The 22,330-nt window shown below is 52.4% G+C and overlaps 1 long non-coding RNA gene across 13 annotated transcripts in view; it reads right to left on the reverse strand.

The window, feature by feature from the left end:
- Positions 1 to 22,330, reverse strand: part of LOC136667952 (uncharacterized) — a 55,829-nt gene that overhangs the window by 31,664 nt on the left and 1,835 nt on the right. The window lies entirely within an intron of this gene.

Below are 22,330 nucleotides of genomic sequence, written 5' to 3' on the forward strand. Positions count from 1 at the left end.
GCGCCTGTGTTCAGTGCCCCTGTACACTTGTGTGTGCGCCTGTGTTCAGTGCCCCAGTACACTTGTGTGTGCGTCTGTGTTCAGTGCCCCAGTACACTTGTGTGTGCGCCTGTGTTCAGTGTCCGTAGTATGTGTGTGTGCGCCTGTGTTTAGTGCCCCTAGTACACTGGTTTGTGTGTGGGTTCAGTGCCCCTAGTGCACTGGTTTGTGTCTGGGTTCAGTGCCCCTAGTGCACTGATTTGTGTCTGGGTTCAGTGCCCCTAGTGCACTGGATTGTGTGTGGGTTCAGTGCCCCTAGTGCACTGGATTGTGTGTGGGTTCAGTGCCCCAATATACTTGTGTGTGCATGTGTTCAGTGCCACAGTACATTTGTGTGTGCGTCTGTGTTCAGTGCCTCTGTACACTTCTGTGTGTGTCTGTGTTCAGTGCCCCATTAAACTTGTGTGTATGTGGGTTCAGTGCCCCTAGTACACTTGTTTGCGTGTGGGTTCAGTGCCCCTAGTACACTGGTTTGTGTGTGGGTTCAGTGCCCCTAGTGCACTGGTTTGTGTGTGGGTTCAGTGCCCCTAGTACACTGGTTTGTGTGTGGGTTCAGTGCCCCTAGTACACTGGTTTGTGTGTGGGTTCAGTGCCCCAGTACACTTGTGTGTGCGCCTGTGTTCAGTGCCCCAGTACACTTGTGTGTGCGCCTGTGCATGTATGTCTGTGTTCAGTGTCCATAGAACGCGTCTGCGTACGCCTGTGTTCAGTGCCCCTTTACACTTGTGTGTGTGTCTGTGTTCAGTGCCCCTGTACACTTGTGTGTGTGTGTGTGTGTCTGTGTTCAGTGCCCCTGTACACTTGGGTGTGTGTGTGTGTCTGTGTTCAGTGCCACTTTACACTTGGGTGTGTGTGTGTGTCTGTGTTCAGTGCCCCTGTACAGTTGTGTGTGTGTGTGTGTCTGTGTTCAGTGCCCCTGTACACTTGCGTGTGTGTGTGTGTCTGTGTTCAGTGCCCCTGTACACTTGCGTGTGTGTGTGTCTGTGTTCAGTGCCCCTGTACACTTGCGTGTGTGTGTGTGTGTCTGTGTTCAGTACCCCTGTACACTTGTGTGTGTGTGTGTGTGTGCGTCTGTGTTCAGTGCCCCTGTACACTTGTGTGTGTGCGCATGTGTTCAGTGCCCCTGTACACTTGTGTGTGCGCCTGTGTTCAGTGCCCCAATACACTTGTGTATGCGCCTGTGTTCAGTGCCCCAATACACTTGTGTATGCACCTGTGTTCAGTGCCCCAGTACACTTGTGTGTGTGCGCCTGTGTTCAGTGCCCCTAGTACACTGGATTGTGTGTGGGGTTCAGTGCCCCTAGTACACCGGTTTGTGTGTGGGGTTCAGTGACCCTAGTACACTGGTTTGTGTGTGGGGTTCAGTGACCCTAGTACACTGGTTTGTGTGTGGGTTCAGTGACCCTAGTACACTGGTCTGTGTGTGGGTTCAGTGACCCTAGTACACTGGTCTGTGTGTGGGTTCAGTGCCCCTAGTACACTGGTCTGTGTGTGGGTTCAGTGCCCCTAGTACACTGGTCTGTGTGTGGGTTCAGTGCCCCTAGTACACTGGTCTGTGTGTGGGTTCAGTGACCCTAGTACACTGGTTTGTGTGTGGGTTCAGTGACCCTAGTACACTGGTCTGTGTGTGGGTTCAGTGCCCCTAGTACACTGGTCTGTGTGTGGGTTCAGTGCCCCTAGTACACTGGTTTGTGTGTGGGTTCAGTCCCCCTAGTACACTGGTCTGTGTGTGGGTTCAGTGCCCCTAGTGCACTGGTTTGTGTGTGGGTTCATTGTCCCTAGTGCACTGGTTTGTGTGTCGGTTCAGTGCCCCTAGTGCACTGGTTTGTGTGTGGGTTAAGTGCCCCTAGTACACTGGATTGTGTGTGGGTTCAGTGCCCCTAGTACACTGGTTTGTGTGTGGGGTTCAGTGACCCTAGTGCACTGGATTGTGTGTGGGTTCAGTGCCCCTAGTGCACTGGATTGTGTGTGGGTTCAGTGCCCCAATATACTTGTGTGTGCATGTGTTCAGTGCCACAGTACACTTGTGTGTGCATGTGTTCAGTGCCACAGTACACTTGTGTGTGCGTCTGTGTTCAGTGCCTCTGTACACTTCTGTGTGTGTCTGTGTTCAGTGCCCCATTAAACTTGTGTGTATGTGGGTTCAGTGCCCCTAGTACACTTGTTTGCGTGTGGGTTCAGTGCCCCTAATACACTGGTTTGTGTGTGGGTTCAGTGCCCCTAGTGCACTGGTTTGTGTGTGGGTTCAGTGCCCCTAGTACACTGGTTTGTGTGTGGGTTCAGTGCCCCAGTACACTTGTGTGTGCGCCTGTGTTCAGTGCCCCAGTACACTTGTGTGTGCGCCTGTGCATGTATGTCTGTGTTCAGTGTCCGTAGAACGCGTCTGCGTACGCCTGTGTTCAGTGCCCCTTTACAGTTGTGTGTGTGTCTGTGTTCAGTGCCCCTGTACACTTGTGTGTGTGTGTGTGTGTGTGTGTGTGTCTGTGTTCAGTGCCCCTGTACACTTGGGTGTGTGTGTGTGTCTGTGTTCAGTGCCACTTTACACTTGGGTGTGTGTGTGTGTCTGTGTTCAGTGCCCCTGTACAGTTGTGTGTGTGTGTGTGTCTGTGTTCAGTGCCCCTGTACACTTGCGTGTGTGTGTGTATCTGTGTTCAGTGCCCCTGTACACTTGCGTGTGTGTGTGTCTGTGTTCAGTGCCCCTGTACACTTGCGTGTGTGTGTGTGTGTCTGTGTTCAGTACCCCTGTACACTTGTGTGTGTGTGTGTGTGTGTGCGTGTCTGTGTTCAGTGCCCCTGTACACTTGTGTGTGTGCGCATGTGTTCAGTGCCCCAGTACACTTGTGTGTGCGCCTGTGTTCAGTGCCCCAGTACACTTGTGTGTGCGCCTGTGTTCAGTGCCCCAGTATACTTGTGTGTGCGTCTGTGTTCAGTGCCCCAGTACACTTGTGTGCGTCTGTGTTCAGTGCCCCAGTATACTTGTGTATGCGCCTGTGTTCAGTGCCCCAGTACACTTGTGTGTATGCGCCTGTGTTCAGGGTCCGTAGTATGTGTGTGTGCGACTGTGTTCAGTGCCCCTGTACACTTGCATGTGCGTCTGTGTTCAGTGCCCCAGTATACTTCTGTGTGTGTCTGTGTTCAGTGCCCCAGTACACTTGTGTGTGTGCGCCTGTGTTCAGTGTCCGTATTATGTGTGTGCGCGCCTGTGTTCAGTGTCCCAGTACACTTGTGTATGCGCCTGTGTTCAGTGCCCCAGTACACTTGTGTGTATGCGCCTGTGTTCAGTGTCCGTAGTATGTGTGTGCACCTGTGTTCAGTGCCCCTGTACACTTGTGTGTGTGACTATGTTCAGTGCCCCTGTACACTTGTGTGTGTGACTATGTTCAGTGCCCCTGTACACTTGTGTGTGTGACTATGTTCAGTGCCCCTGTACACTTGTGTGTGTGACTATGTTCAGTGCCCCTGTATACTTGTGTGTGTGACTATGTTCAGTGCCCCTGTATACTTGTGTGTGTGCGCTTGTGTTCAGTGTCCGTAGTATGTGTGTGCGCCTGTGTTCAGTGCCCCTGTACACTTGTATGTGCGTCTGTGTTCAGTGCCCCAGTATACTTCTGTGTGCATCTGTGTTCAGTGCCCCAGTACACTTGTGTGTGTGACTGTGTTCAGTGTCCGTAGTATGTGTGTGCACCTGTGTTCAGTGCCCCTGTACACTTGTGTGTGTGACTATGTTCAGTGCCCCGTACACTTGTGTGTGTGACTATGTTCAGTGCCCCTGTACACTTGTGTGTGTGACTATGTTCAGTGCCCCTGTACACTTGTGTGTGTGACTATGTTCAGTGCCCCTGTATACTTGTGTGTGTGACTATGTTCAGTGCCCCTGTATACTTGTGTGTGTGCGCCTGTGTTCAGTGTCCGTAGTATGTGTGTGTGCGCCTGTGTTCAGTGCCCCTAATACACTGGATTGTGTGTGGGGTTCAGTGCCCCTAGTACACCGGTTTGTGTGTGGGGTTCAGTGACCCTGTACACTTGTGTGTGTGACTGTGTTCAGTGCCCCTGTACACTTGTGTGTGCGTCTGTGTTCAGTGCCTCTGTACACTTCTGTGTGTGTCTGTGTTCAGTGCCCCATTAAACTTGTGTGTATGCGGGTTCAGTGCCCCTAGTACACTGGATTGTGTGTGGGTTCAGTGCCCCAGTACACTTGTGTGTGCGCCTGTGTTCAGTGCCCCAGTACACTTGTGTGCGTTCAGTGTCTGTAGTACGCGTGTGCGTGCGCCTGTGTTCAGTGCCCCAGTACACTTGTGTGTGCGCCTGTGTTCAGTGCCCCAGTACACTTGTGTGTGCGCCTGTGTTCAGTGCCTCTGTACACTTCTGTGTGTGTCTGTGTTCAGTGCCCCATTAAACTTGTGTGTATGTGGGTTCAGTGCCCCTAGTACACTTGTTTGCGTGTGGGTTCAGTGCCCCTAGTACACTGGTTTGTGTCTGGGTTCAGTGCCCCTAGTGCACTGGGTTGTGTGTGGGTTCAGTGCCCCAATATACTTGTGTGTGCATGTGTTCAGTGCCACAGTACACTTCTGTGTGCGTTTGTGTTCAGTGCCTCTGTACACTTCTGTGTGTGTCTGTGTTCAGTGCCCCATTAAACTTGTGTGTATGTGGGTTCAGTGCCCCTAGTACACTTGTTTGCGTGTGGGTTCAGTGCCCCTAGTACACTGGTTTGCGTGTGGGTTCAGTGCCCCTAGTACACTGGTTTGTGTGTGGGTTCAGTGCCCCTAGTACACTGGTTTGTGTGTGGGTTCAGTGCCCCTAGTACACTTGTTTGTGTGTGCGTGTGTGTGGGTTCAGTGCCCCTAGTACCCTTGTTTGTGTGTGGGTTCAGTGCCCCTAGTACACTGGTTTGTGTGTGGGTTCAGTGCCCCTAGTACACTGGTTTGTGTGTGGGTTCAGTGCCCCTAGTACACTTGTTTGTGTGTGCGTGTGTTTGTGTGTGTTCAGTGCCCCAGTACACTTGTGTGTGTGTGTGTTCAGTGCCCCAGTACACTTGTGTGTGTGTGTGTTCAGTGCCCCTGTACACTTGTGTGTGTGACTATGTTCAGTGCCCCTGTACACTTGTGTGTGCGACTATGTTCAGTGCCCCAGTACACTTGTGTGTGCGCCTGTGTTCAGTGCCCCAGTATACTTGTGTGTGCGCCTGTGTTCAGTGCCCCAGTATACTTGTGTGTGCGTCTGTGTTCAGTGCCCCAGTACACTTGTGTATGCGCCTGTGTTCAGTGCCCCAGTACACTTCTGTGTATGCGCCTGTGTTCAGTGTCCGTAGAATGTGTGTGTGTGTCTGTGTTCAGTGCCCCTGTACACTTGTATGTGCGTCTGTGTTCAGTGCCCCAGTATACTTCTGTGTGCGTCTGTGTTCAGTGCCCCAGTACACTTGTGTGTGTGCGCCTGTGTTAAGTGTCCGTATTATGTGTGTGCGCGCCTGTGTTCAGTGTCCCAGTACACTTGTGTGCACGCCTGTGTTCAGTGCCCCAGTACACTTGTGTGTGTGTGTGTGTGTGTCTGTGTTCAGTGCCCCTGTACACGTGTGTGTCTGTGTTCAGTACCCCTGTACACGTGTGTGTGTGTGTGACTATGTTCAGTGCCCCAGTACACTTGTGTGTGCGTCTGTGTTCAGTGCCTCTGTACACTTCTGTGTGTGTCTGTGTTCAGTGCCCCATTAAACTTGTGTGTATGCGGGTTCAGTGCCCCTAGTACACTGGATTGTGTGTGGGTTCAGTGCCCCAGTACACTTGTGTGTGCGCCTGTGTTCAGTGCCCCAGTACACTTGTGTGCGTTCAGTGTCTGTAGTACGCGTGTGCGTGCGCCTGTGTTCAGTGCCCCAGTACACTTGTGTGCGTTCAGTGTCTGTAGTACGCATGTGCGTGCGCCTGTGTTCAGTGCCCCAGTACACTTGTGTGCGTTCAGTGTCTGTAGTACGCGTGTGCGTGCGCCTGTGTTCAGTGCCCCAGTACACTTGTGTGTGCGCCTGTGTTCAGTGCCCCAGTACACTTGTGTGTGCGCCTGTGTTCAGTGCCTCTGTACACTTCTGTGTGTGTCTGTGTTCAGTGCCCCATTAAACTCGTGTGTATGTGGGTTCAGTGCCCCTAGTACACTTGTTTGCGTGTGGGTTCAGTGCCCCTAGTACACTGGTTTGTGTCTGGGTTCAGTGCCCCTAGTGCACTGGATTGTGTGTGGGTTCAGTGCCCCAATATACTTGTGTGTGCATGTGTTCAGTGCCACAGTACACTTGTGTGTGCGTTTGTGTTCGGTGCCTCTGTACACTTCTGTGTGTGTCTGTGTTCAGTGCCCCATTAAACTTGTGTGTATGTGGGTTCAGTGCCCCTAGTACACTTGTTTGCGTGTGGGTTCAGTGCCCCTAGTACACTGGTTTGTGTGTGGGTTCAGTGCCCCTAGTACACTGGTTTGTGTGTGGGTTCAGTGCCCCTAGTGCACTGGTTTGTGTGTGGGTTCAGTGTCCGTATTATGTGTGTGCGCGCCTGTGTTCAGTGTCCCAGTACACTTGTGTGCACGCCTGTGTTCAGTGCCCCAGTACACTTGTGTGTGTGTGTGTGTGTGTGTCTGTGTTCAGTGCCCCTGTACACGTGTGTGACTATGTTCAGTGCCCCAGTACACTTGTGTGTGCGTCTGTGTTCAGTGCCTCTGTACACTTCTGTGTGTGTCTGTGTTCAGTGCCCCATTAAACTTGTGTGTATGCGGGTTCAGTGCCCCTAGTACACTGGATTGTGTGTGGGTTCAGTGCCCCAGTACACTTGTGTGTGCGCCTGTGTTCAGCGCCCCAGTACACTTGTGTGCGTTCAGTGTCTGTAGTACGCGTGTGCGTGCGCCTGTGTTCAGTGCCCCAGTACACTTGTGTGTGCGCCTGTGTTCAGTGCCCCAGTACACTTGTGTGTGCGCCTGTGTTCAGTGCCTCTGTACACTTCTGTGTGTGTCTGTGTTCAGTGCCCCATTAAACTTGTGTGTATGTGGGTTCAGTGCCCCTAGTACACTTGTTTGCGTGTGGGTTCAGTGCCCCTAGTACACTGGTTTGTATCTGGGTTCAGTGCCCCTAGTGCACTGGATTGTGTGTGGGTTCAGTGCCCCAATATACTTGTGTGTGCATGTGTTCAGTGCCACAGTACACTTGTGTGTGCGTTTGTGTTCAGTGCCTCTGTACACTTCTGTGTGTGTCTGTGTTCAGTGCCCCATTAAACTTGTGTGTATGTGGGTTCAGTGCCCCTAGTACACTTGTTTGCATGTGGGTTCAGTGCCCCTAGTACACTGGTTTGTGTGTGGGTTCAGTGCCCCTAGTACACTGGTTTGTGTGTGGGTTCAGTGCCCCTAGTGCACTGGTTTGTGTGTGGGTTCAGTGCCCCTAGTACACTGGTTTGTGTGTGGGTTCAGTGCCCCTAGTACACTGGATTGTGTGTGGGTTCAGTGCCCCAGTACACTTGTGTGTGCGCCTGTGTTCAGTGCCCCAGTACACTTGTGTGTGTTCAGTGTCTGCAGTACGCGTGTGCGTGCGCCTGTGTTCAGTGCCCCTGTACACTTGTGTGTGCGTCTGTGTTCAGTGCCCCAGTACACTTGTGTGTGTGTGTCTGTGTTCAGTGCCCCAGTACACTTGTGTGTGCTTGTCTGTGTTCAGTGCCCCAGTACACTTGTGTGTGCGCCTGTGTTCAGTGCCCCAGTACACTTGTGTGTGTGCCTGTGTTCAGTGCCACAGTACACTTGTGTGTATGTGTCTGTGTTCAGTGCCCCTGTACACTTGTGTGTGCGCCTGTGTTCAGTGCCCCAGTACACTTGTGTGTATGTGTCTGTGTTCAGTGCCCCTGTACACTTGTGTGCGCCTGTGTTCAGTGCCCCAGTATACTTGTGTGTGCGTCTGTATTCAGTGCCCCAGTACACTTGTGTGTGCGCGCCTGTGTTTAGTGTCCGAAGTATGTTTGTGCGCGCCTGTGTTCAGTGCCCCAGTACACTTTTGTGCACGCCTGTGTTCAGTGCCCCAGTACACTTGTGCATGTATGTCTGTGTTCAGTGTCCGTAGTACGCGTCTGCGTACGCCTGTGTTCAGTGCCCCTGTACACTTGTGTGCGTCTGTGTTCAGTGCCCCTGTACACTTGTGTGTGTGTGTGTGTGTGTGTCTGTGTTCAGTGCCCCTGTACACTTGTGTGTGTGTGTCTGTTTTCAGTGCCCCTGTACACTTGTGTGTGTGTGTGTCTGTGTTCAGTGCCCCTGTACAGTTGTGTGTGTGTGTGTGTGTGTGTCTGTGTTCAGTGCCCCTGTACAGTTGTGTGTGTGTGTGTCTGTGTTCAGTGCCCCTGTACACTTGCGTGTGTGTGTCTGTGTTCAGTGCCCCTGTACACTTGTGTGTTTGTGTCTGTGTTCAGTACCCCTGTACACTTGTGTGTGTGTGTCTGTGTTCAGTACCCCTGTACACTTGTGTGTGTGTGTGTGTCTGTGTTCAGTGCCCCTGTACACTTGTGTGTGTGTGCGCCTGTGTTCAGTGCCCCAGTATACTTGTGTGTGCGCCTGTGTTCAGTGCCCCAGTATACTTGTGTGTGCGCCTGTGTTCAGTGCCCCAGTATACTTGTGTGTGCGCCTGTGTTCAGTGCCCCAGTATACTTGTGTGTGCGCCTGTGTTCAGTGCCCCAGTATACTTGTGTGTGCGCCCGTGTTCAGTGCCCCAGTATACTTGTGTGTGCGCCTGTGTTCAGTGCCCTAGTATACTTGTGTGTGCGTCTGTATTCAGTGCCCCAGTGCACTTGTGTGTGTGCGCGCCAGTGTTCAGTGTCCGAAGTATGTTTGTGTGCGCCTGTGTTCAGTGCCCCAGTACACTTGTGCATGTATGTCTGTGTGTGGGTTCAGTGCCCCTAGTGCACTGGTTTGTGTGTGGGTTCAGTGCCCCTAGTACACTGGTTTGTGTGTGGGTTCAGTGACCCTAGTACACTGGTTTGTGTGTGGGTTCAGTGACCCTAGTACACTGGTTTGTGTGTGGGTTCAGTGCCCCTAGTGCACTGGATTGTGTGTGGGTTCAGTGCCCCAATATACTTGTGTGTGCATGTGTTCAGTACCACAGTACACTTGTGTGTGCGTCTGTGTTCAGTGCCCCTGTACACTTGTGTGTGTGCGCCTGTGTTCAGTGTCCCTGTACACTTGTGTGCGTGTGACTATGTTTAGTGCCCCTGTACACTTGTGTGTGTGACTATGTTTAGTGCCCCTGTACACTTGTGTGTGTGACTATGTTCAGTGCCCCTGTACACTTGTGTGACTATGTTCAGTGCCCCTGTACACTTGTGTGTGTGACTATGTTCAGTGCCCCTGTACACTTGTGTGTGTGACTATGTTCAGTGCCCCTGTACACTTGTGTGTGTGACTATGTTCAGTGCCCCTGTACACTTGTGTGTGTGACTATGTTCAGTGCCCCTGTACACTTGTGTGTGTGACTATGTTCAGTGCCCCTGTACACTTGTGTGTGTGACTATGTTCAGTGCCCCTGTACACTTGTGTGTGTGACTATGTTCAGTGCCCCTGTACACTTGTGTGTGTGACTATGTTCAGTGCCCCTGTACACTTGTGTGTGTGACTATGTTCAGTGCCCCTGTACACTTGTGTGTGTGACTATGTTCAGTGCCCCTGTACACTTGTGTGTGTGACTATGTTCAGTGCCCCTGTACACTTGTGTGTGTGACTATGTTCAGTGCCCCTGTACACTTGTGTGTGTGACTATGTTCAGTGCCCCTGTACACTTGTGTGTGTGACTATGTTCAGTGCCCCTGTACACTTGTGTGTGTGACTATGTTCAGTGCCCCTGTACACTTGTGTGTGTGACTATGTTCAGTGCCCCTGTACACTTGTGTGTGTGACTATGTTCAGTGCCCCTGTACACTTGTGTGTGTGACTATGTTCAGTGCCCCTGTACACTTGTGTGTGTGACTATGTTCAGTGCCCCTGTACACTTGTGTGTGACTATGTTCAGTGCCTCTGTACACTTGTGTGCGTGTGACTATGTTCAGTGCCCCTGTACACTTGTGTGTGTGTGTCTGTGTTCAGTGCCCCTGTACACTTGTGTGTGTGCGCCTGTGTTCAGTGCCCCTGTACACTTGTGTGTGCGTCTGTGTTCAGTGCCCCAGTACACTTGTGTGTGCGCCTGTGTTCAGTGTCCGTAGTATGTGTGTGTGCGCCTGTGTTCAGTGCCCCTAGTACACTGGTTTGTGTGTGGGTTCAGTGCCCCTAGTGCACTGGTTTATGTCTGGGTTCAGTGCCCCTAGTGCACTGGTTTGTGTCTGGGTTCAGTGCCCCTAGTGCACTGGATTGTGTGTGGGTTCAGTGCCCCTAGTGCACTGGATTGTGTGTGGGTTCAGTGCCCCAATATACTTGTGTGTGCATGTGTTCAGTGCCACAGTACACTTGTGTGTGCGTCTGTGTTCAGTGCCTCTGTACACTTCTGTGTGTGTCTGTGTTCAGTGCCCCATTAAACTTGTGTGTATGTGGGTTCAGTGCCCCTAGTACACTTGTTTGCGTGTGGGTTCAGTGCCCCTAGTACACTGGTTTGTGTGTGGGTTCAGTGCCCCTAGTGCACTGGTTTGTGTGTGGGTTCAGTGCCCCTAGTACACTGGTTTGTGTGTGGGTTCAGTGCCCCTAGTACACTGGTTTGTGTGTGGGTTCAGTGCCCCAGTACACTTGTGTGTGCGCCTGTGTTCAGTGCCCCAGTACACTTGTGTGTGCGCCTGTGCATGTATGTCTGTGTTCAGTGTCCGTAGAACGCGTCTGCGTACGCCTGTGTTCAGTGCCCCTTTACACTTGTGTGTGTGTCTGTGTTCAGTGCCCCTGTACACTTGTGTGTGTGTGTGTGTGTGTCTGTGTTCAGTGCCCCTGTACACTTGGGTGTGTGTGTGTGTCTGTGTTCAGTGCCACTTTACACTTGGGTGTGTGTGTGTGTCTGTGTTCAGTGCCCCTGTACAGTTGTGTGTGTGTGTGTGTCTGTGTTCAGTGCCCCTGTACACTTGCGTGTGTGTGTGTGTCTGTGTTCAGTGCCCCTGTACACTTGCGTGTGTGTGTGTCTGTGTTCAGTGCCCCTGTACACTTGCGTGTGTGTGTGTGTGTCTGTGTTCAGTACCCCTGTACACTTGTGTGTGTGTGTGTGTGCGTGTCTGTGTTCAGTGCCCCTGTACACTTGTGTGTGTGCGCATGTGTTCAGTGCCCCTGTACACTTGTGTGTGCGCCTGTGTTCAGTGCCCCAATACACTTGTGTATGCGCCTGTGTTCAGTGCCCCAATACACTTGTGTATGCGCCTGTGTTCAGTGCCCCAATACACTTGTGTATGCACCTGTGTTCAGTGCCCCAGTACACTTGTGTGTGTGCGCCTGTGTTCAGTGTCCGTAGTATGTGTGTGTGCGCCTGTGTTCAGTGCCCCTAGTACACTGGATTGTGTGTGGGGTTCAGTGCCCCTAGTACACCGGTTTGTGTGTGGGGTTCAGTGACCCTAGTACACTGGTTTGTGTGTGGGGTTCAGTGACCCTAGTACACTGGTTTGTGTGTGGGTTCAGTGACCCTAGTACACTGGTCTGTGTGTGGGTTCAGTGCCCCTAGTACACTGGTCTGTGTGTGGGTTCAGTGCCCCTAGTACACTGGTCTGTGTGTGGGTTCAGTGCCCCTAGTACACTGGTCTGTGTGTGGGTTCAGTGCCCCAGTACACTTGTGCGTGCGTGTGTGTTCAGTGCCCCAGTACACTTGTGCGTGCGTGTGTGTTCAGTGCCCCTAGTACGCGTGTGCGTTCGTGTGTGTTCAGTGCCCCTAGTACACGTGTGTACGTGTGACTGTGTTCAGTGCCCCTGTACGCGTGTGCGTGTGACTGTGTTCAGTGCTCCTGTACGCGTGTGCGTGTGACTGTGTTCAGTGCCCCTGTACGCGTGTGCGTGTGACTGTGTTCAGTGCCCCTGTACGCGTGTGCGTGTGACTGTGTTCAGTGCCCCTGTACGCGTGTGCGTGTGACTGTGTTCAGTGCCCCTGTACGCGTGTGCGTGTGACTGTGTTCAGTGCCCCTGTACGCGTGTGCGTGTGAATGCGTTCAGTGCCCCTGTACGCGTGTGCGTGTGACTGTGTTCAGTGCCCCTGTACACTTGTGCGTGTGACTGTGTTCAGTGCCCCTGTACACTTGTGTGTGTGACTGTGTTCAGTGTCCGTAGTATGTGTGTGCACCTGTGTTCAGTGCCCCTGTACACTTGTGTGTGTGACTATGTTCAGTGCCCCTGTACACTTGTGTGTGTGACTATGTTCAGTGCCCCTGTACACTTGTGTGTGTGACTATGTTCAGTGCCCCTGTATACTTGTGTGTGTGCGCCTGTGTTCAGTGTCCGTAGTATGTGTGTGCGCCTGTGTTCAGTGCCCCTGTACACTTGTATGTGCGTCTGTGTTCAGTGCCCCAGTATACTTCTGTGTGCATCTGTGTTCAGTGCCCCAGTACACTTGTGTGTGTGACTGTGTTCAGTGTCCGTAGTATGTGTGTGCACCTGTGTTCAGTGCCCCTGTACACTTGTGTGTGTGACTATGTTCAGTGCCCCTGTACACTTGTGTGTGTGACTATGTTCAGTGCCCCTGTACACTTGTGTGTGTGACTATGTTCAGTGCCCCTGTACACTTGTGTGTGTGACTATGTTCAGTGCCCCTGTACACTTGTGTGTGTGACTATGTTCAGTGCCCCTGTATACTTGTGTGTGTGACTATGTTCAGTGCCCCTGTATACTTGTGTGTGTGCGCCTGTGTTCAGTGTCCGTAGTATGTGTGTGTGCGCCTGTGTTCAGTGCCCCTAGTACACTGATTTGTGTGTGGGTTCAGTGCCCCTGTACACTTGTGTGCGTCTGTGTTCAGTGCCTCTGTACACTTCTGTGTGTGTCTGTGTTCAGTGCCCCATTAAACTTGTGTGTATGCGGGTTCAGTGCCCCTAGTACACTGGATTGTGTGTGGGTTCAGTGCCCCAGTACACTTGTGTGTGCGCCTGTGTTCAGTGCCCCAGTACACTTGTGTGCGTTCAGTGTCTGTAGTACGCGTGTGCCTGTGTTCAGTGCCCCAGTACACTTGTGTGTGCGCCTGTGTTCAGTGCCCCAGTACACTTGTGTGTGCGCCTGTGTTCAGTGCCTCTGTACACTTCTGTGTGTGTCTGTGTTCAGTGCCCCATTAAACTTGTGTGTATGTGGGTTCAGTGCCCCTAGTACACTTGTTTGCGTGTGGGTTCAGTGCCCCTAGTACACTGGTTTGTGTCTGGACTCAGTGCCCCTAGTGCACTGGATTGTGTGTGGGTTCAGTGCCCCAATATACTTGTTTGTGCATGTGTTCAGTGCCACAGTACACTTGTGTGTGTGTTTGTGTTCAGTGCCTCTGTACACTTCTGTGTGTGTCTGTGTTCAGTGCCCCATTAAACTTGTGTGTATGTGGGTTCAGTGCCCCTAGTACACTTGTTTGCGTGTGGGTTCAGTGCCCCTAGTACACTGGTTTGTGTGTGGGTTCAGTGCCCCTAGTACACTGGTTTGTGTGTGGGTTCAGTGCCCCTAGTACACTTGTTTGTGTGTGCGTGTGTGTGGGTTCAGTGCCCCTAGTACCCTTGTTTGTGTGTGGGTTCAGTGCCCCTAGTACACTGGTTTGTGTGTGGGTTCAGTGCCCCTAGTACACTTGTTTGTGTGTGCGTGTGTTTGTGTGTGTTCAGCGCCCCAGTACACTTGTGTGTGTGTGTGTTCAGTGCCCCAGTACACTTGTGTGTGTGTGTGTTCAGTGCCCCAGTACACTTGTTTGTGCGTGTGTTCAGTGCCCCTAGTACGCGTGTGCGTGCGCCTGTGTTCAGTGCCCCTAGTACGCGTGTGCGTGCGCCTGTGTTCAGTGCCCCTAGTACGCGTGTGCGTGTGACTGTGTTCAGTGCCCCTGTACACTTGTGTGTGTGACTGTGTTCAGTGTCCGTAGTATGTGTGTGCGCCTGTGTTCAGTGCCCCTGTACACTTGTGTGTGTGACTATGTTCAGTGCCCCTGTACACTTGTGTGTGTGACTATGTTCAGTGCCCCTGTACACTTGTGTGTGTGACTATGTTCAGTGCCCCTGTATACTTGTGTGTGTGCGCCTGTGTTCAGTGTCCGTAGTATGTGTGTGCGCCTGTGTTCAGTGCCCCTGTACACTTGTATGTGCGTCTGTGTTCAGTGCCCCAGTATACTTCTGTGTGCATCTGTGTTCAGTGCCCCAGTACACTTGTGTGTGTGCGCCTGTGTTCAGTGTCCGTATTATGTGTGTGCGCGCCTGTGTTCAGTGTCTGTAGTACGTGTGTGTGCGTGTGTTCAGTGCCCCAGTACACTTCTCTGTGTGCGCCTGTGTTCAGTGCCTCTGTACACTTGTGTGTGTGTGACTATGTTCAGTGCCTCTGTACACTTGGGAGTGTGTGACTATGTTCAGTGCCCCTGTACACTTGTGTGCGTGTGACTATGTTCAGTGCCCCTGTACACTTGTGTGCGTGTGACTATGTTCAGTGCCCCTGTACACTTGTGTGCGTGTGACTATGTTCAGTGCCCCTGTACACTTGTGTGCGTGTGACTATGTTCAGTGCCCCTGTACACTTGTGTGCGTGTGACTATGTTCAGTGCCCCTGTACACTTTTGTGCGTGTGACTATGTTCAGTGCCCCTGTACACTTGTGTGCGTGTGTCTGTGTTCAGTGCCCCTGTACACTTGTGTGTGTGCGCCTGTGTTCAGTGCCCCTGTACACTTGTGTGTGCGCCTGTGTTCAGTGCCCCAAAACACTTGTGTATGCACCTGTGTTCAGTGCCCCAGTACACTTGTGTGTGCGCCTGTGTTCAGTGTCCGTAGTATGTGTGTGTGCGCCTGTGTTCAGTGCCCCTAGTACACCGGTTTGTGTGTGGGGTTCAGTGCCCCTAGTACACCGGTTTGTGTGTGGGGTTCAGTGACCCTAGTACACCAGTTTGTGTGTGGGGTTCAGTGACCCTAGTACACCAGTTTGTGTGTGGGGTTCAGTGACCCTAGTACACTGGTCTGTGTGTGGGTTCAGTGCCCCTAGTACACTGGTCTGTGTGTGGGTTCAGTGCCCCTAGTACACTGGTCTGTGTGTGGGTTCATTGCCCCTAGTACACTGGTCTGTGTGTGGGTTCAGTGCCCCTAGTACACTGGTCTGTGTGTGGGTTCAGAGCCCCTAGTACACTGGTCTGTGTGTGGGTTCAGTGCCCCTAGTACACTGGTCTGTGTGTGGGTTCAGTGCCCCTAGTACACTGGTCTGTGTGTGGGTTCAGTGCCCCTAGTGCACTGGTTTGTGTGTGGGTTCATTGTCCCTAGTGCACTGGTTTGTGTGTGGGTTCAGTGCTCCTAGTGCACTGGTTTGTGTGTGGGTTCAGTGCCCCTAGTGCACTGGTTTGTGTGTGGGTTCAGTGCCCCTAGTACACTGGATTGTGTGTGGGTTCAGTGACCCTAGTACACTGGTTTGTGTGTGGGGTTCAGTGACCCTAGTACACTGGTTTGTGTGTGGGGTTCAGTGACCCTAGTACACTGGTTTGTGTGTGTAGGTTCAGTGCCCCTGTACACTTGTGTGTGTGTGTGTTCAGTGCCCCAGTACACTTGTGCGTGCGTGTGTGTTCAGTGCCCCAGTACACTTGTGCGTGCGTGTGTGTTCAGTGCCCCAGTACACTTGTGCGTGCGTGTGTGTTCAGTGCCCCTAGTACGCGTGTGCGTGCATGTGTGTTCAGTGCCCCTAGTACGCGTGTGCGTGCGTGTGTGTTCAGTGCCCATAGTATGCGTGTGTACGTGTGACTGTGCTCAGTGCCCCTGTACGCATGTGCGTGTGACTGTGTTCAGTGCCCCTGTACGCATGTGCGTATGACTGTGTTCAGTGCCACTGTACGCGTGTGCGTGTGACTGTGTTCAGTGCCCCTGTACGCGTGTGCGTGTGACTGTGTTCAGTGCCCCTGTACGCGTGTGCGTGTGACTGTGTTCAGTGCCCCTGTACGCGTGTGCGTGTGACTGTGTTCAGTGCCCCTGTACGCGTGTGCGTGTGACTGTGTTCAGTGCCCCTGTACACTTGTGTGTGTGACTGTGTTCAGTGTCCGTAGTATGTGTGTGTGACTATGTTCAGTGCCCCTGTACACTTGTGTGTGTGACTATGTTCAGTGCCCCTGTACACTTGTGTGTGTGACTATGTTCAGTGCCCCTGTACACTTGTGTGTGTGACTATGTTCAGTGCCCCTGTACACTTGTGTGTGTGACTATGTTCAGTGCCCCTGTACACTTGTGTGTGTGACTATGTTCAGTGCCCCTGTACACTTGTGTGTGTGACTATGTTCAGTGCCCCTGTACACTTGTGTGTGTGACTATGTTCAGTGCCCCTGTACACTTGTGTGTGTGACTATGTTCAGTGCCCCTGTACACTTGTGTGTGTGACTATGTTCAGTGCCCCTGTATACTTGTGTGTGTGACTATGTTCAGTGCCCCTGTATACTTGTGTGTGTGCGCCTGTGTTCAGTGTCCGTAGTATGTGTGTGCGCCTGTGTTCAGTGCCCCTGTACACTTGTATGTGCGTCTGTGTTCAGTGCCCCAGTATACTTCTGTGTGCATCTGTGTTCAGTGCCCCAGTACACTTGTGTGTGTGCGCCTGTGTTCAGTGTCCGTAGTATGTGTGTGCGCGCCTGTGTTCAGTGTCCCAGTACACTTGTGTGCACGCCTGTGTTCAGTGCCCCAGTACACTTGTGTGTGTGTGTGTCTGTGTTCAGTGCCCCTGTACACGTGTGTGAGTGTCTGTGTTCAGTACCCCTGTACACTTGTGTGTGTGTGTGTGCGCCTGTGTTCAGTGTCCGTAGTATGTGTGTGCGCGCCTGTGTTCAGTGTCCCAGTACACTTGTGTGCACGCCTGTGTTCAGTGCCCCAGTACACTTGTGTTTGTGTGTGTGTCTGTGTTCAGTGACCCTGTACACGTGTGTGTGTGTGTGTCTGTGTTCAGTACCCCTGTACACTTGTGTGTGTGTGTGCCTGTGTTCAGTGCCCCAATATACTTGTGTGTGCATGTGTTCAGTGCCCCAGTACACTTGTGTGCGCCTGTGTTCAGTGCCCCAATATACTTGTGTGTGCATGTGTTCAGTGCCACAGTACACTTGTGTGTATGTGGGTTCAGTGCCCCTAGTACACTGGTTTGTGTGTGGGTTCAGTGCCCCTAGTACACTTGTTTGTGTGTGCGTGTGTGTGGGTTCAGTTCCCCTAGTACCCTTGTTTGTGTGTGGGTTCAGTGCCCCTAGTACACTGGTTTGTGTGTGGGTTCAGTGCCCCTAGTACACTTGTTTGTGTGTGCGTGTGTGTGTGTGTGTTCAGTGCCCCAGTACACTTGTGTGTGTGTGTGTTCAGTGCCCCAGTACACTTGTGTGTGTGTGTGTTCAGTGCCCCAGTACACTTGTTTGTGCGTGTGTTCAGTGCCCCTAGTACGCGTGTGCGTGCGCCTGTGTTCAGTGCCCCTAGTACGCGTGTGCGTGCGACTGTGTTCAGTGCCCCTGTACACTTGTGTGTGTGACTGTGTTCAGTGTCCGTAGTATGTGTGTGTGTTCAGTGCCCCAGTACACTTGTGTGTGTGTGTGTTCAGTGCCCCAGTACACTTGTGTGTGTGTGTGTTCAGTGCCCCAGTACACTTGTTTGTGCGTGTGTTCAGTGCCCCTAGTACGCGTGTGCGTGCGCCTGTGTTCAGTGCCCCTAGTACGCGTGTGCGTGCGCCTGTGTTCAGTGCCCCTAGTACGCGTGTGCGTGCGACTGTGTTCAGTGCCCCTGTACACTTGTGTGTGTGACTGTGTTCAGTGTCCGTATTATGTGTGTGCGCCTGTGTTCAGTGCCCCTGTACACTTGTGTGTGTGACTATGTTCAGTGCCCCTGTACACTTGTGTGTGTGACTATGTTCAGTGCCCCTGTACACTTGTGTGTGTGACTATGTTCAGTGCCCCTGTACACTTGTGTGTGTGACTATGTTCAGTGCCCATGTATACTTGTGTGTGTGACTATGTTCAGTGCCCATGTATACTTGTGTGTGTGCGCCTGTGTTCAGTGTCCGTAGTATGTGTGTGCGCCTGTGTTCAGTGCCCCTGTACACTTGTATGTGCGTCTGTGTTCAGTGCCCCAGTATACTTCTGTGTGCATCTGTGTTCAGTGCCCCAGTACACTTGTGTGTGTGCGCCTGTGTTCAGTGTCCGTAGTATGTGTGTGCGCGCCTGTGTTCAGTGTCCCAGTACACTTGTGTGCACGCCTGTGTTCAGTGCCCCTGTATACTTGTGTGTGTGCGCCTGTGTTCAGTGTCCGTAGTATGTGTGTGCGCCTGTGTTCAGTGCCCCTGTACACTTGTATGTGCGTCTGTGTTCAGTGCCCCAGTATACTTCTGTGTGCATCTGTGTTCAGTGCCCCAGTACACTTGTGTGTGTGCGCCTGTGTTCAGTGTCCGTAGTATGTGTGCGCGCGCCTGTGTTCAGTGTCCCAGTACACTTGTGTGCACGCCTGTGTTCAGTGCCCCAGTACACTTGTGTGTGTGTGTGTGTCTGTGTTCAGTGCCCCTGTACACGTGTGTGTGTGTCTGTGTTCAGTACCCCTGTACACTTGTGTGTGTGTGTGTGCGCCTGTGTTCAGTGCCCCAGTATACTTCTGTGTGCGTCTGTGTTCAGTGCCCCAGTACACTTGTGTGTGTGCGCCTGTGTTCAGTGTCCGTAGTATGTGTGTGCGTGCCTGTGTTCAGTGTCCCAGTACACTTGTGTGCACGCCTGTGTTCAGTGCCCCAGTACACTTGTGTTTGTGTGTGTGTCTGTGTTCAGTGACCCTGTACACGTGTGTGTGTGTGTGTCTGTGTTCAGTACCCCTGTACACTTGTGTGTGTGTGTGACTAAGTTCAGTGCTCCAGTACACTTGTGTGTGCCTGTGTTCAGTGCCCCAATATACTTGTGTGTGCATGTGTTCAGTGCCCCAGTACACTTGTGTGCGCCTGTGTTCAGTGCCCCAATATACTTGTGTGTGCATGTGTTCAGTGCCACAGTACACTTGTGTGTATGTGGGTTCAGTGCCCCTAGTACCCTTGTTTGTGTGTGGGTTCAGTGCCCCTAGTACACTGGTTTGTGTGTGGGTTCAGTGCCCCTAGTACACTTGTTTGTGTGTGCGTGTGTGTGGGTTCAGTGCCCCTAGTACCCTTGTTTGTGTGTGGGTTCAGTGCCCCTAGTACACTGGTTTGTGTGTGGGTTCAGTGCCCCTAGTACACTGGTTTGTGTGTGCGTGTGTGTGTGTGTTCAGTGCCCCAGTACACTTGTGTAAGTGTGTGTTCAGTGCCCCAGTACACTTGTTTGTGCATGTGTTCAGTGCCCCTAGTACGCGTGTGCGTGCGCCTGTGTTCAGTGCCCCTAGTACGCGTGTGCGTGCGCCTGTGTTCAGTGCCCCTAGTACGCGTGTGCGTGCGACTGTGTTCAGTGCCCCTAGTACGCGTGTGCGTGTGACTATGTTCAGTGCCCCTGTGACTATGTTCAGTGCCCCTGTACACTTGTGTGCGTGCGACTATGTTCAGTGCCTCTGTAAACTTGTGTGCGTGCGACTATGTTCAGTGCCTCTGTACACTTGTGTGCATGTGACTATGTTCAGTGCCCCTGTACACTTGTGTGTGTGTGTGTGTCTGTGTTCAGTGCCCCTGTACACTTGTGTGTGTGCGCCTGTGTTCAGTGCCCCTGTACACTTGTGTGTGCGCCTGTGTTCAGTGCCCCAGTACACTTGTGTGTGCGTCTGTGTTCAGTGCCCCAGTACACATGTGTGTGCGCCTGTGTTCAGTGTCCGTAGTATGTGTGTGTGCGCCTGTGTTCAGTGCCCCTAGTACACTGGTTTGTGTGTGGGTTCAGTGCCCCTAGTACACTGGTTTGTGTGTGGGTTCAGTGTTCCTAGTACACTGGTTTGTGTGTGGGTTCAGTGCCTCTGTACACTTGTGTGTGTGTGACTATGTTCAGTGCCTCTGTACACTTGTGTGCGTGTGACTATGTTCAGTGCCCCTGTACACTTGTGTGCGTGTGACTATGTTCAGTGCCCCTGTACACTTGTGTGCGTGTGACTATGTTCAGTGCCCCTGTACACTTGTGTGCGTGTGACTATGTTCAGTTCCCCTGTACACTTGTGTGCGTGTGACTATGTTCAGTGCCCCTGTACACTTGTGTGCGTGCGCCTGTGTTCAGTGCCCCAGTACACTTGTGTGTGCGCCTGTGTTCAGTGTCCGTAGTATGTGTGTGTGCGCCTGTGTTCAGTGCCCCTAGTACACTGGTTTGTGTGTGGGTTCAGTGCCCCAGTACACTGGTTTGTGTGTGGGTTCAGTGCCTCTGTACACTTGTGTGTGTGTGACTATGTTCAGTGCCTCTGTACACTTGGGAGTGTGTGACTATGTTCAGTGCCCCTGTACACTTGGGAGTGTGTGACTATGTTCAGTGCCCCTGTACACTTGTGTGCGTGTGACTATGTTCAGTGCCCCTGTACACTTGTGTGCGTGTGACTATGTTCAGTGCCCCTGTACACTTGTGTGCGTGTGACTATGTTCAGTGCCCCTGTACACTTGTGTGCGTGTGACTATGTTCAGTGCCCCTGTACACTTGTGTGCGTGTGACTATGTTCAGTGCCCCTGTACACTTGTGTGCGTGTGACTATGTTCAGTGCCCCTGTACACTTGTGTGCGTGTGACTATGTTCAGTGCCCCGTACACTTGTGTGCGTGTGACTATGTTCAGTGCCCCTGTACACTTGTGTGCGTGTGACTATGTTCAGTGCCCCTGTACACTTGTGTGTGTGACTATGTTCAGTGCCCCTGTACACTTGTGTGTGTGACTATGTTCAGTGCCCCTGTACACTTGTGTGTGTGACTATGTTCAGTGCCCCTGTACACTTGTGTGTGTGACTATGTTCAGTGCCCCTGTACACTTGTGTGTGTGACTATGTTCAGTGCCCCTGTACACTTGTGTGTGTGACTATGTTCAGTGCCTCTGTACACTTGTGTGTGTGACTATGTTCAGTGCCCCTGTACACTTGTGTGTGCGACTATGTTCAGTGCCCCAGTACACTTGTGTGTGCGCCTGTGTTCAGTGCCCCAGTATACTTGTGTGTGCGCCTGTGTTCAGTGCCCCAGTATACTTGTGTGTGCGTCTGTGTTCAGTGCCCCAGTACACTTGTGTATGCGCCTGTGTTCAGTGCCCCAGTACACTTCTGTGTATGCGCCTGTGTTCAGTGTCCGTAGTATGTGTGTGTGCGTCTGTGTTCAGTGCCCCTGTACACTTCTATGTGCGTCTGTGTTCAGTGCCCCAGTATACTTCTGTGTGCGTCTGTGTTCAGTGCCCCAGTACACTTGTGTGTGTGCGCCTGTGTTCAGTGTCCGTATTATGTGTGTGCGCGCCTGTGTTCAGTGTCCCAGTACACTTGTGTGCACGCCTGTGTTCAGTGCCCCAGTACACTTGTGTGTGTGTGTGTGTGTGTCTGTGTTCAGTGCCCCTGTACACGTGTGTGTCTGTGTTCAGTACCCCTGTACACGTGTGTGTGTGTGTGACTATGTTCAGTGCCCCAGTACACTTATGTGTGCGTCTGTGTTCAGTGCCTCTGTACACTTCTGTGTGTGTCTGTGTTCAGTGCCCCATTAAACTTGTGTGTATGCGGGTTCAGTGCCCCTAGTACACTGGATTGTGTGTGGGTTCAGTGCCCCAGTACACTTGTGTGTGCGCCTGTGTTCAGTGCCCCAGTACACTTGTGTGTGCGCCTGTGTTCAGTGCCCCAGTACACTTGTGTGTGCGCCTGTGTTCAGTGTCCGTAGTATGTGTGTGTGCGCCTGTGCGCTTGTGTGTGTTCAGTGTCTGTAGTACGCGTGTGCGTGCGCCTGTGTTCAGTGCCCCAGTACACTTGTGTGTGCGCCTGTGTTCAGTGCCCCAGTACACTTGTGTGTGCGCCTGTGTTCAGTGCCTCTGTACACTTCTGTGTGTGTCTGTGTTCAGTGCCCCATTAAACTTGTGTGCATGTAGGTTCAGTGCCCCTAGTACACTGGTTTGTGTGTGGGTTCAGTGCCCCTAGTACACTGGTTTGTGTGTGGGTTCAGTGCCCCTAGTACACTGGTTTGTGTGTGCGCGTGTGTAGGTTCAGTGCCCCTAGTACCCTTGTTTGTGTGTGGGTTCAGTGCCCCTAGTACACTGGTTTGTGTGTGGGTTCAGTGCCCCTAGTACACTGGTTTGTGTGTGGGTTCAGTGCCCCTAGTACACTGGTTTGTGTGTGGGTT

The sequence above is a fragment of the Hoplias malabaricus genome, chromosome 15, assembly GCF_029633855.1.
Source record: "Hoplias malabaricus isolate fHopMal1 chromosome 15, fHopMal1.hap1, whole genome shotgun sequence".
Taxonomy (NCBI): Eukaryota; Metazoa; Chordata; class Actinopteri; order Characiformes; family Erythrinidae; genus Hoplias; species Hoplias malabaricus.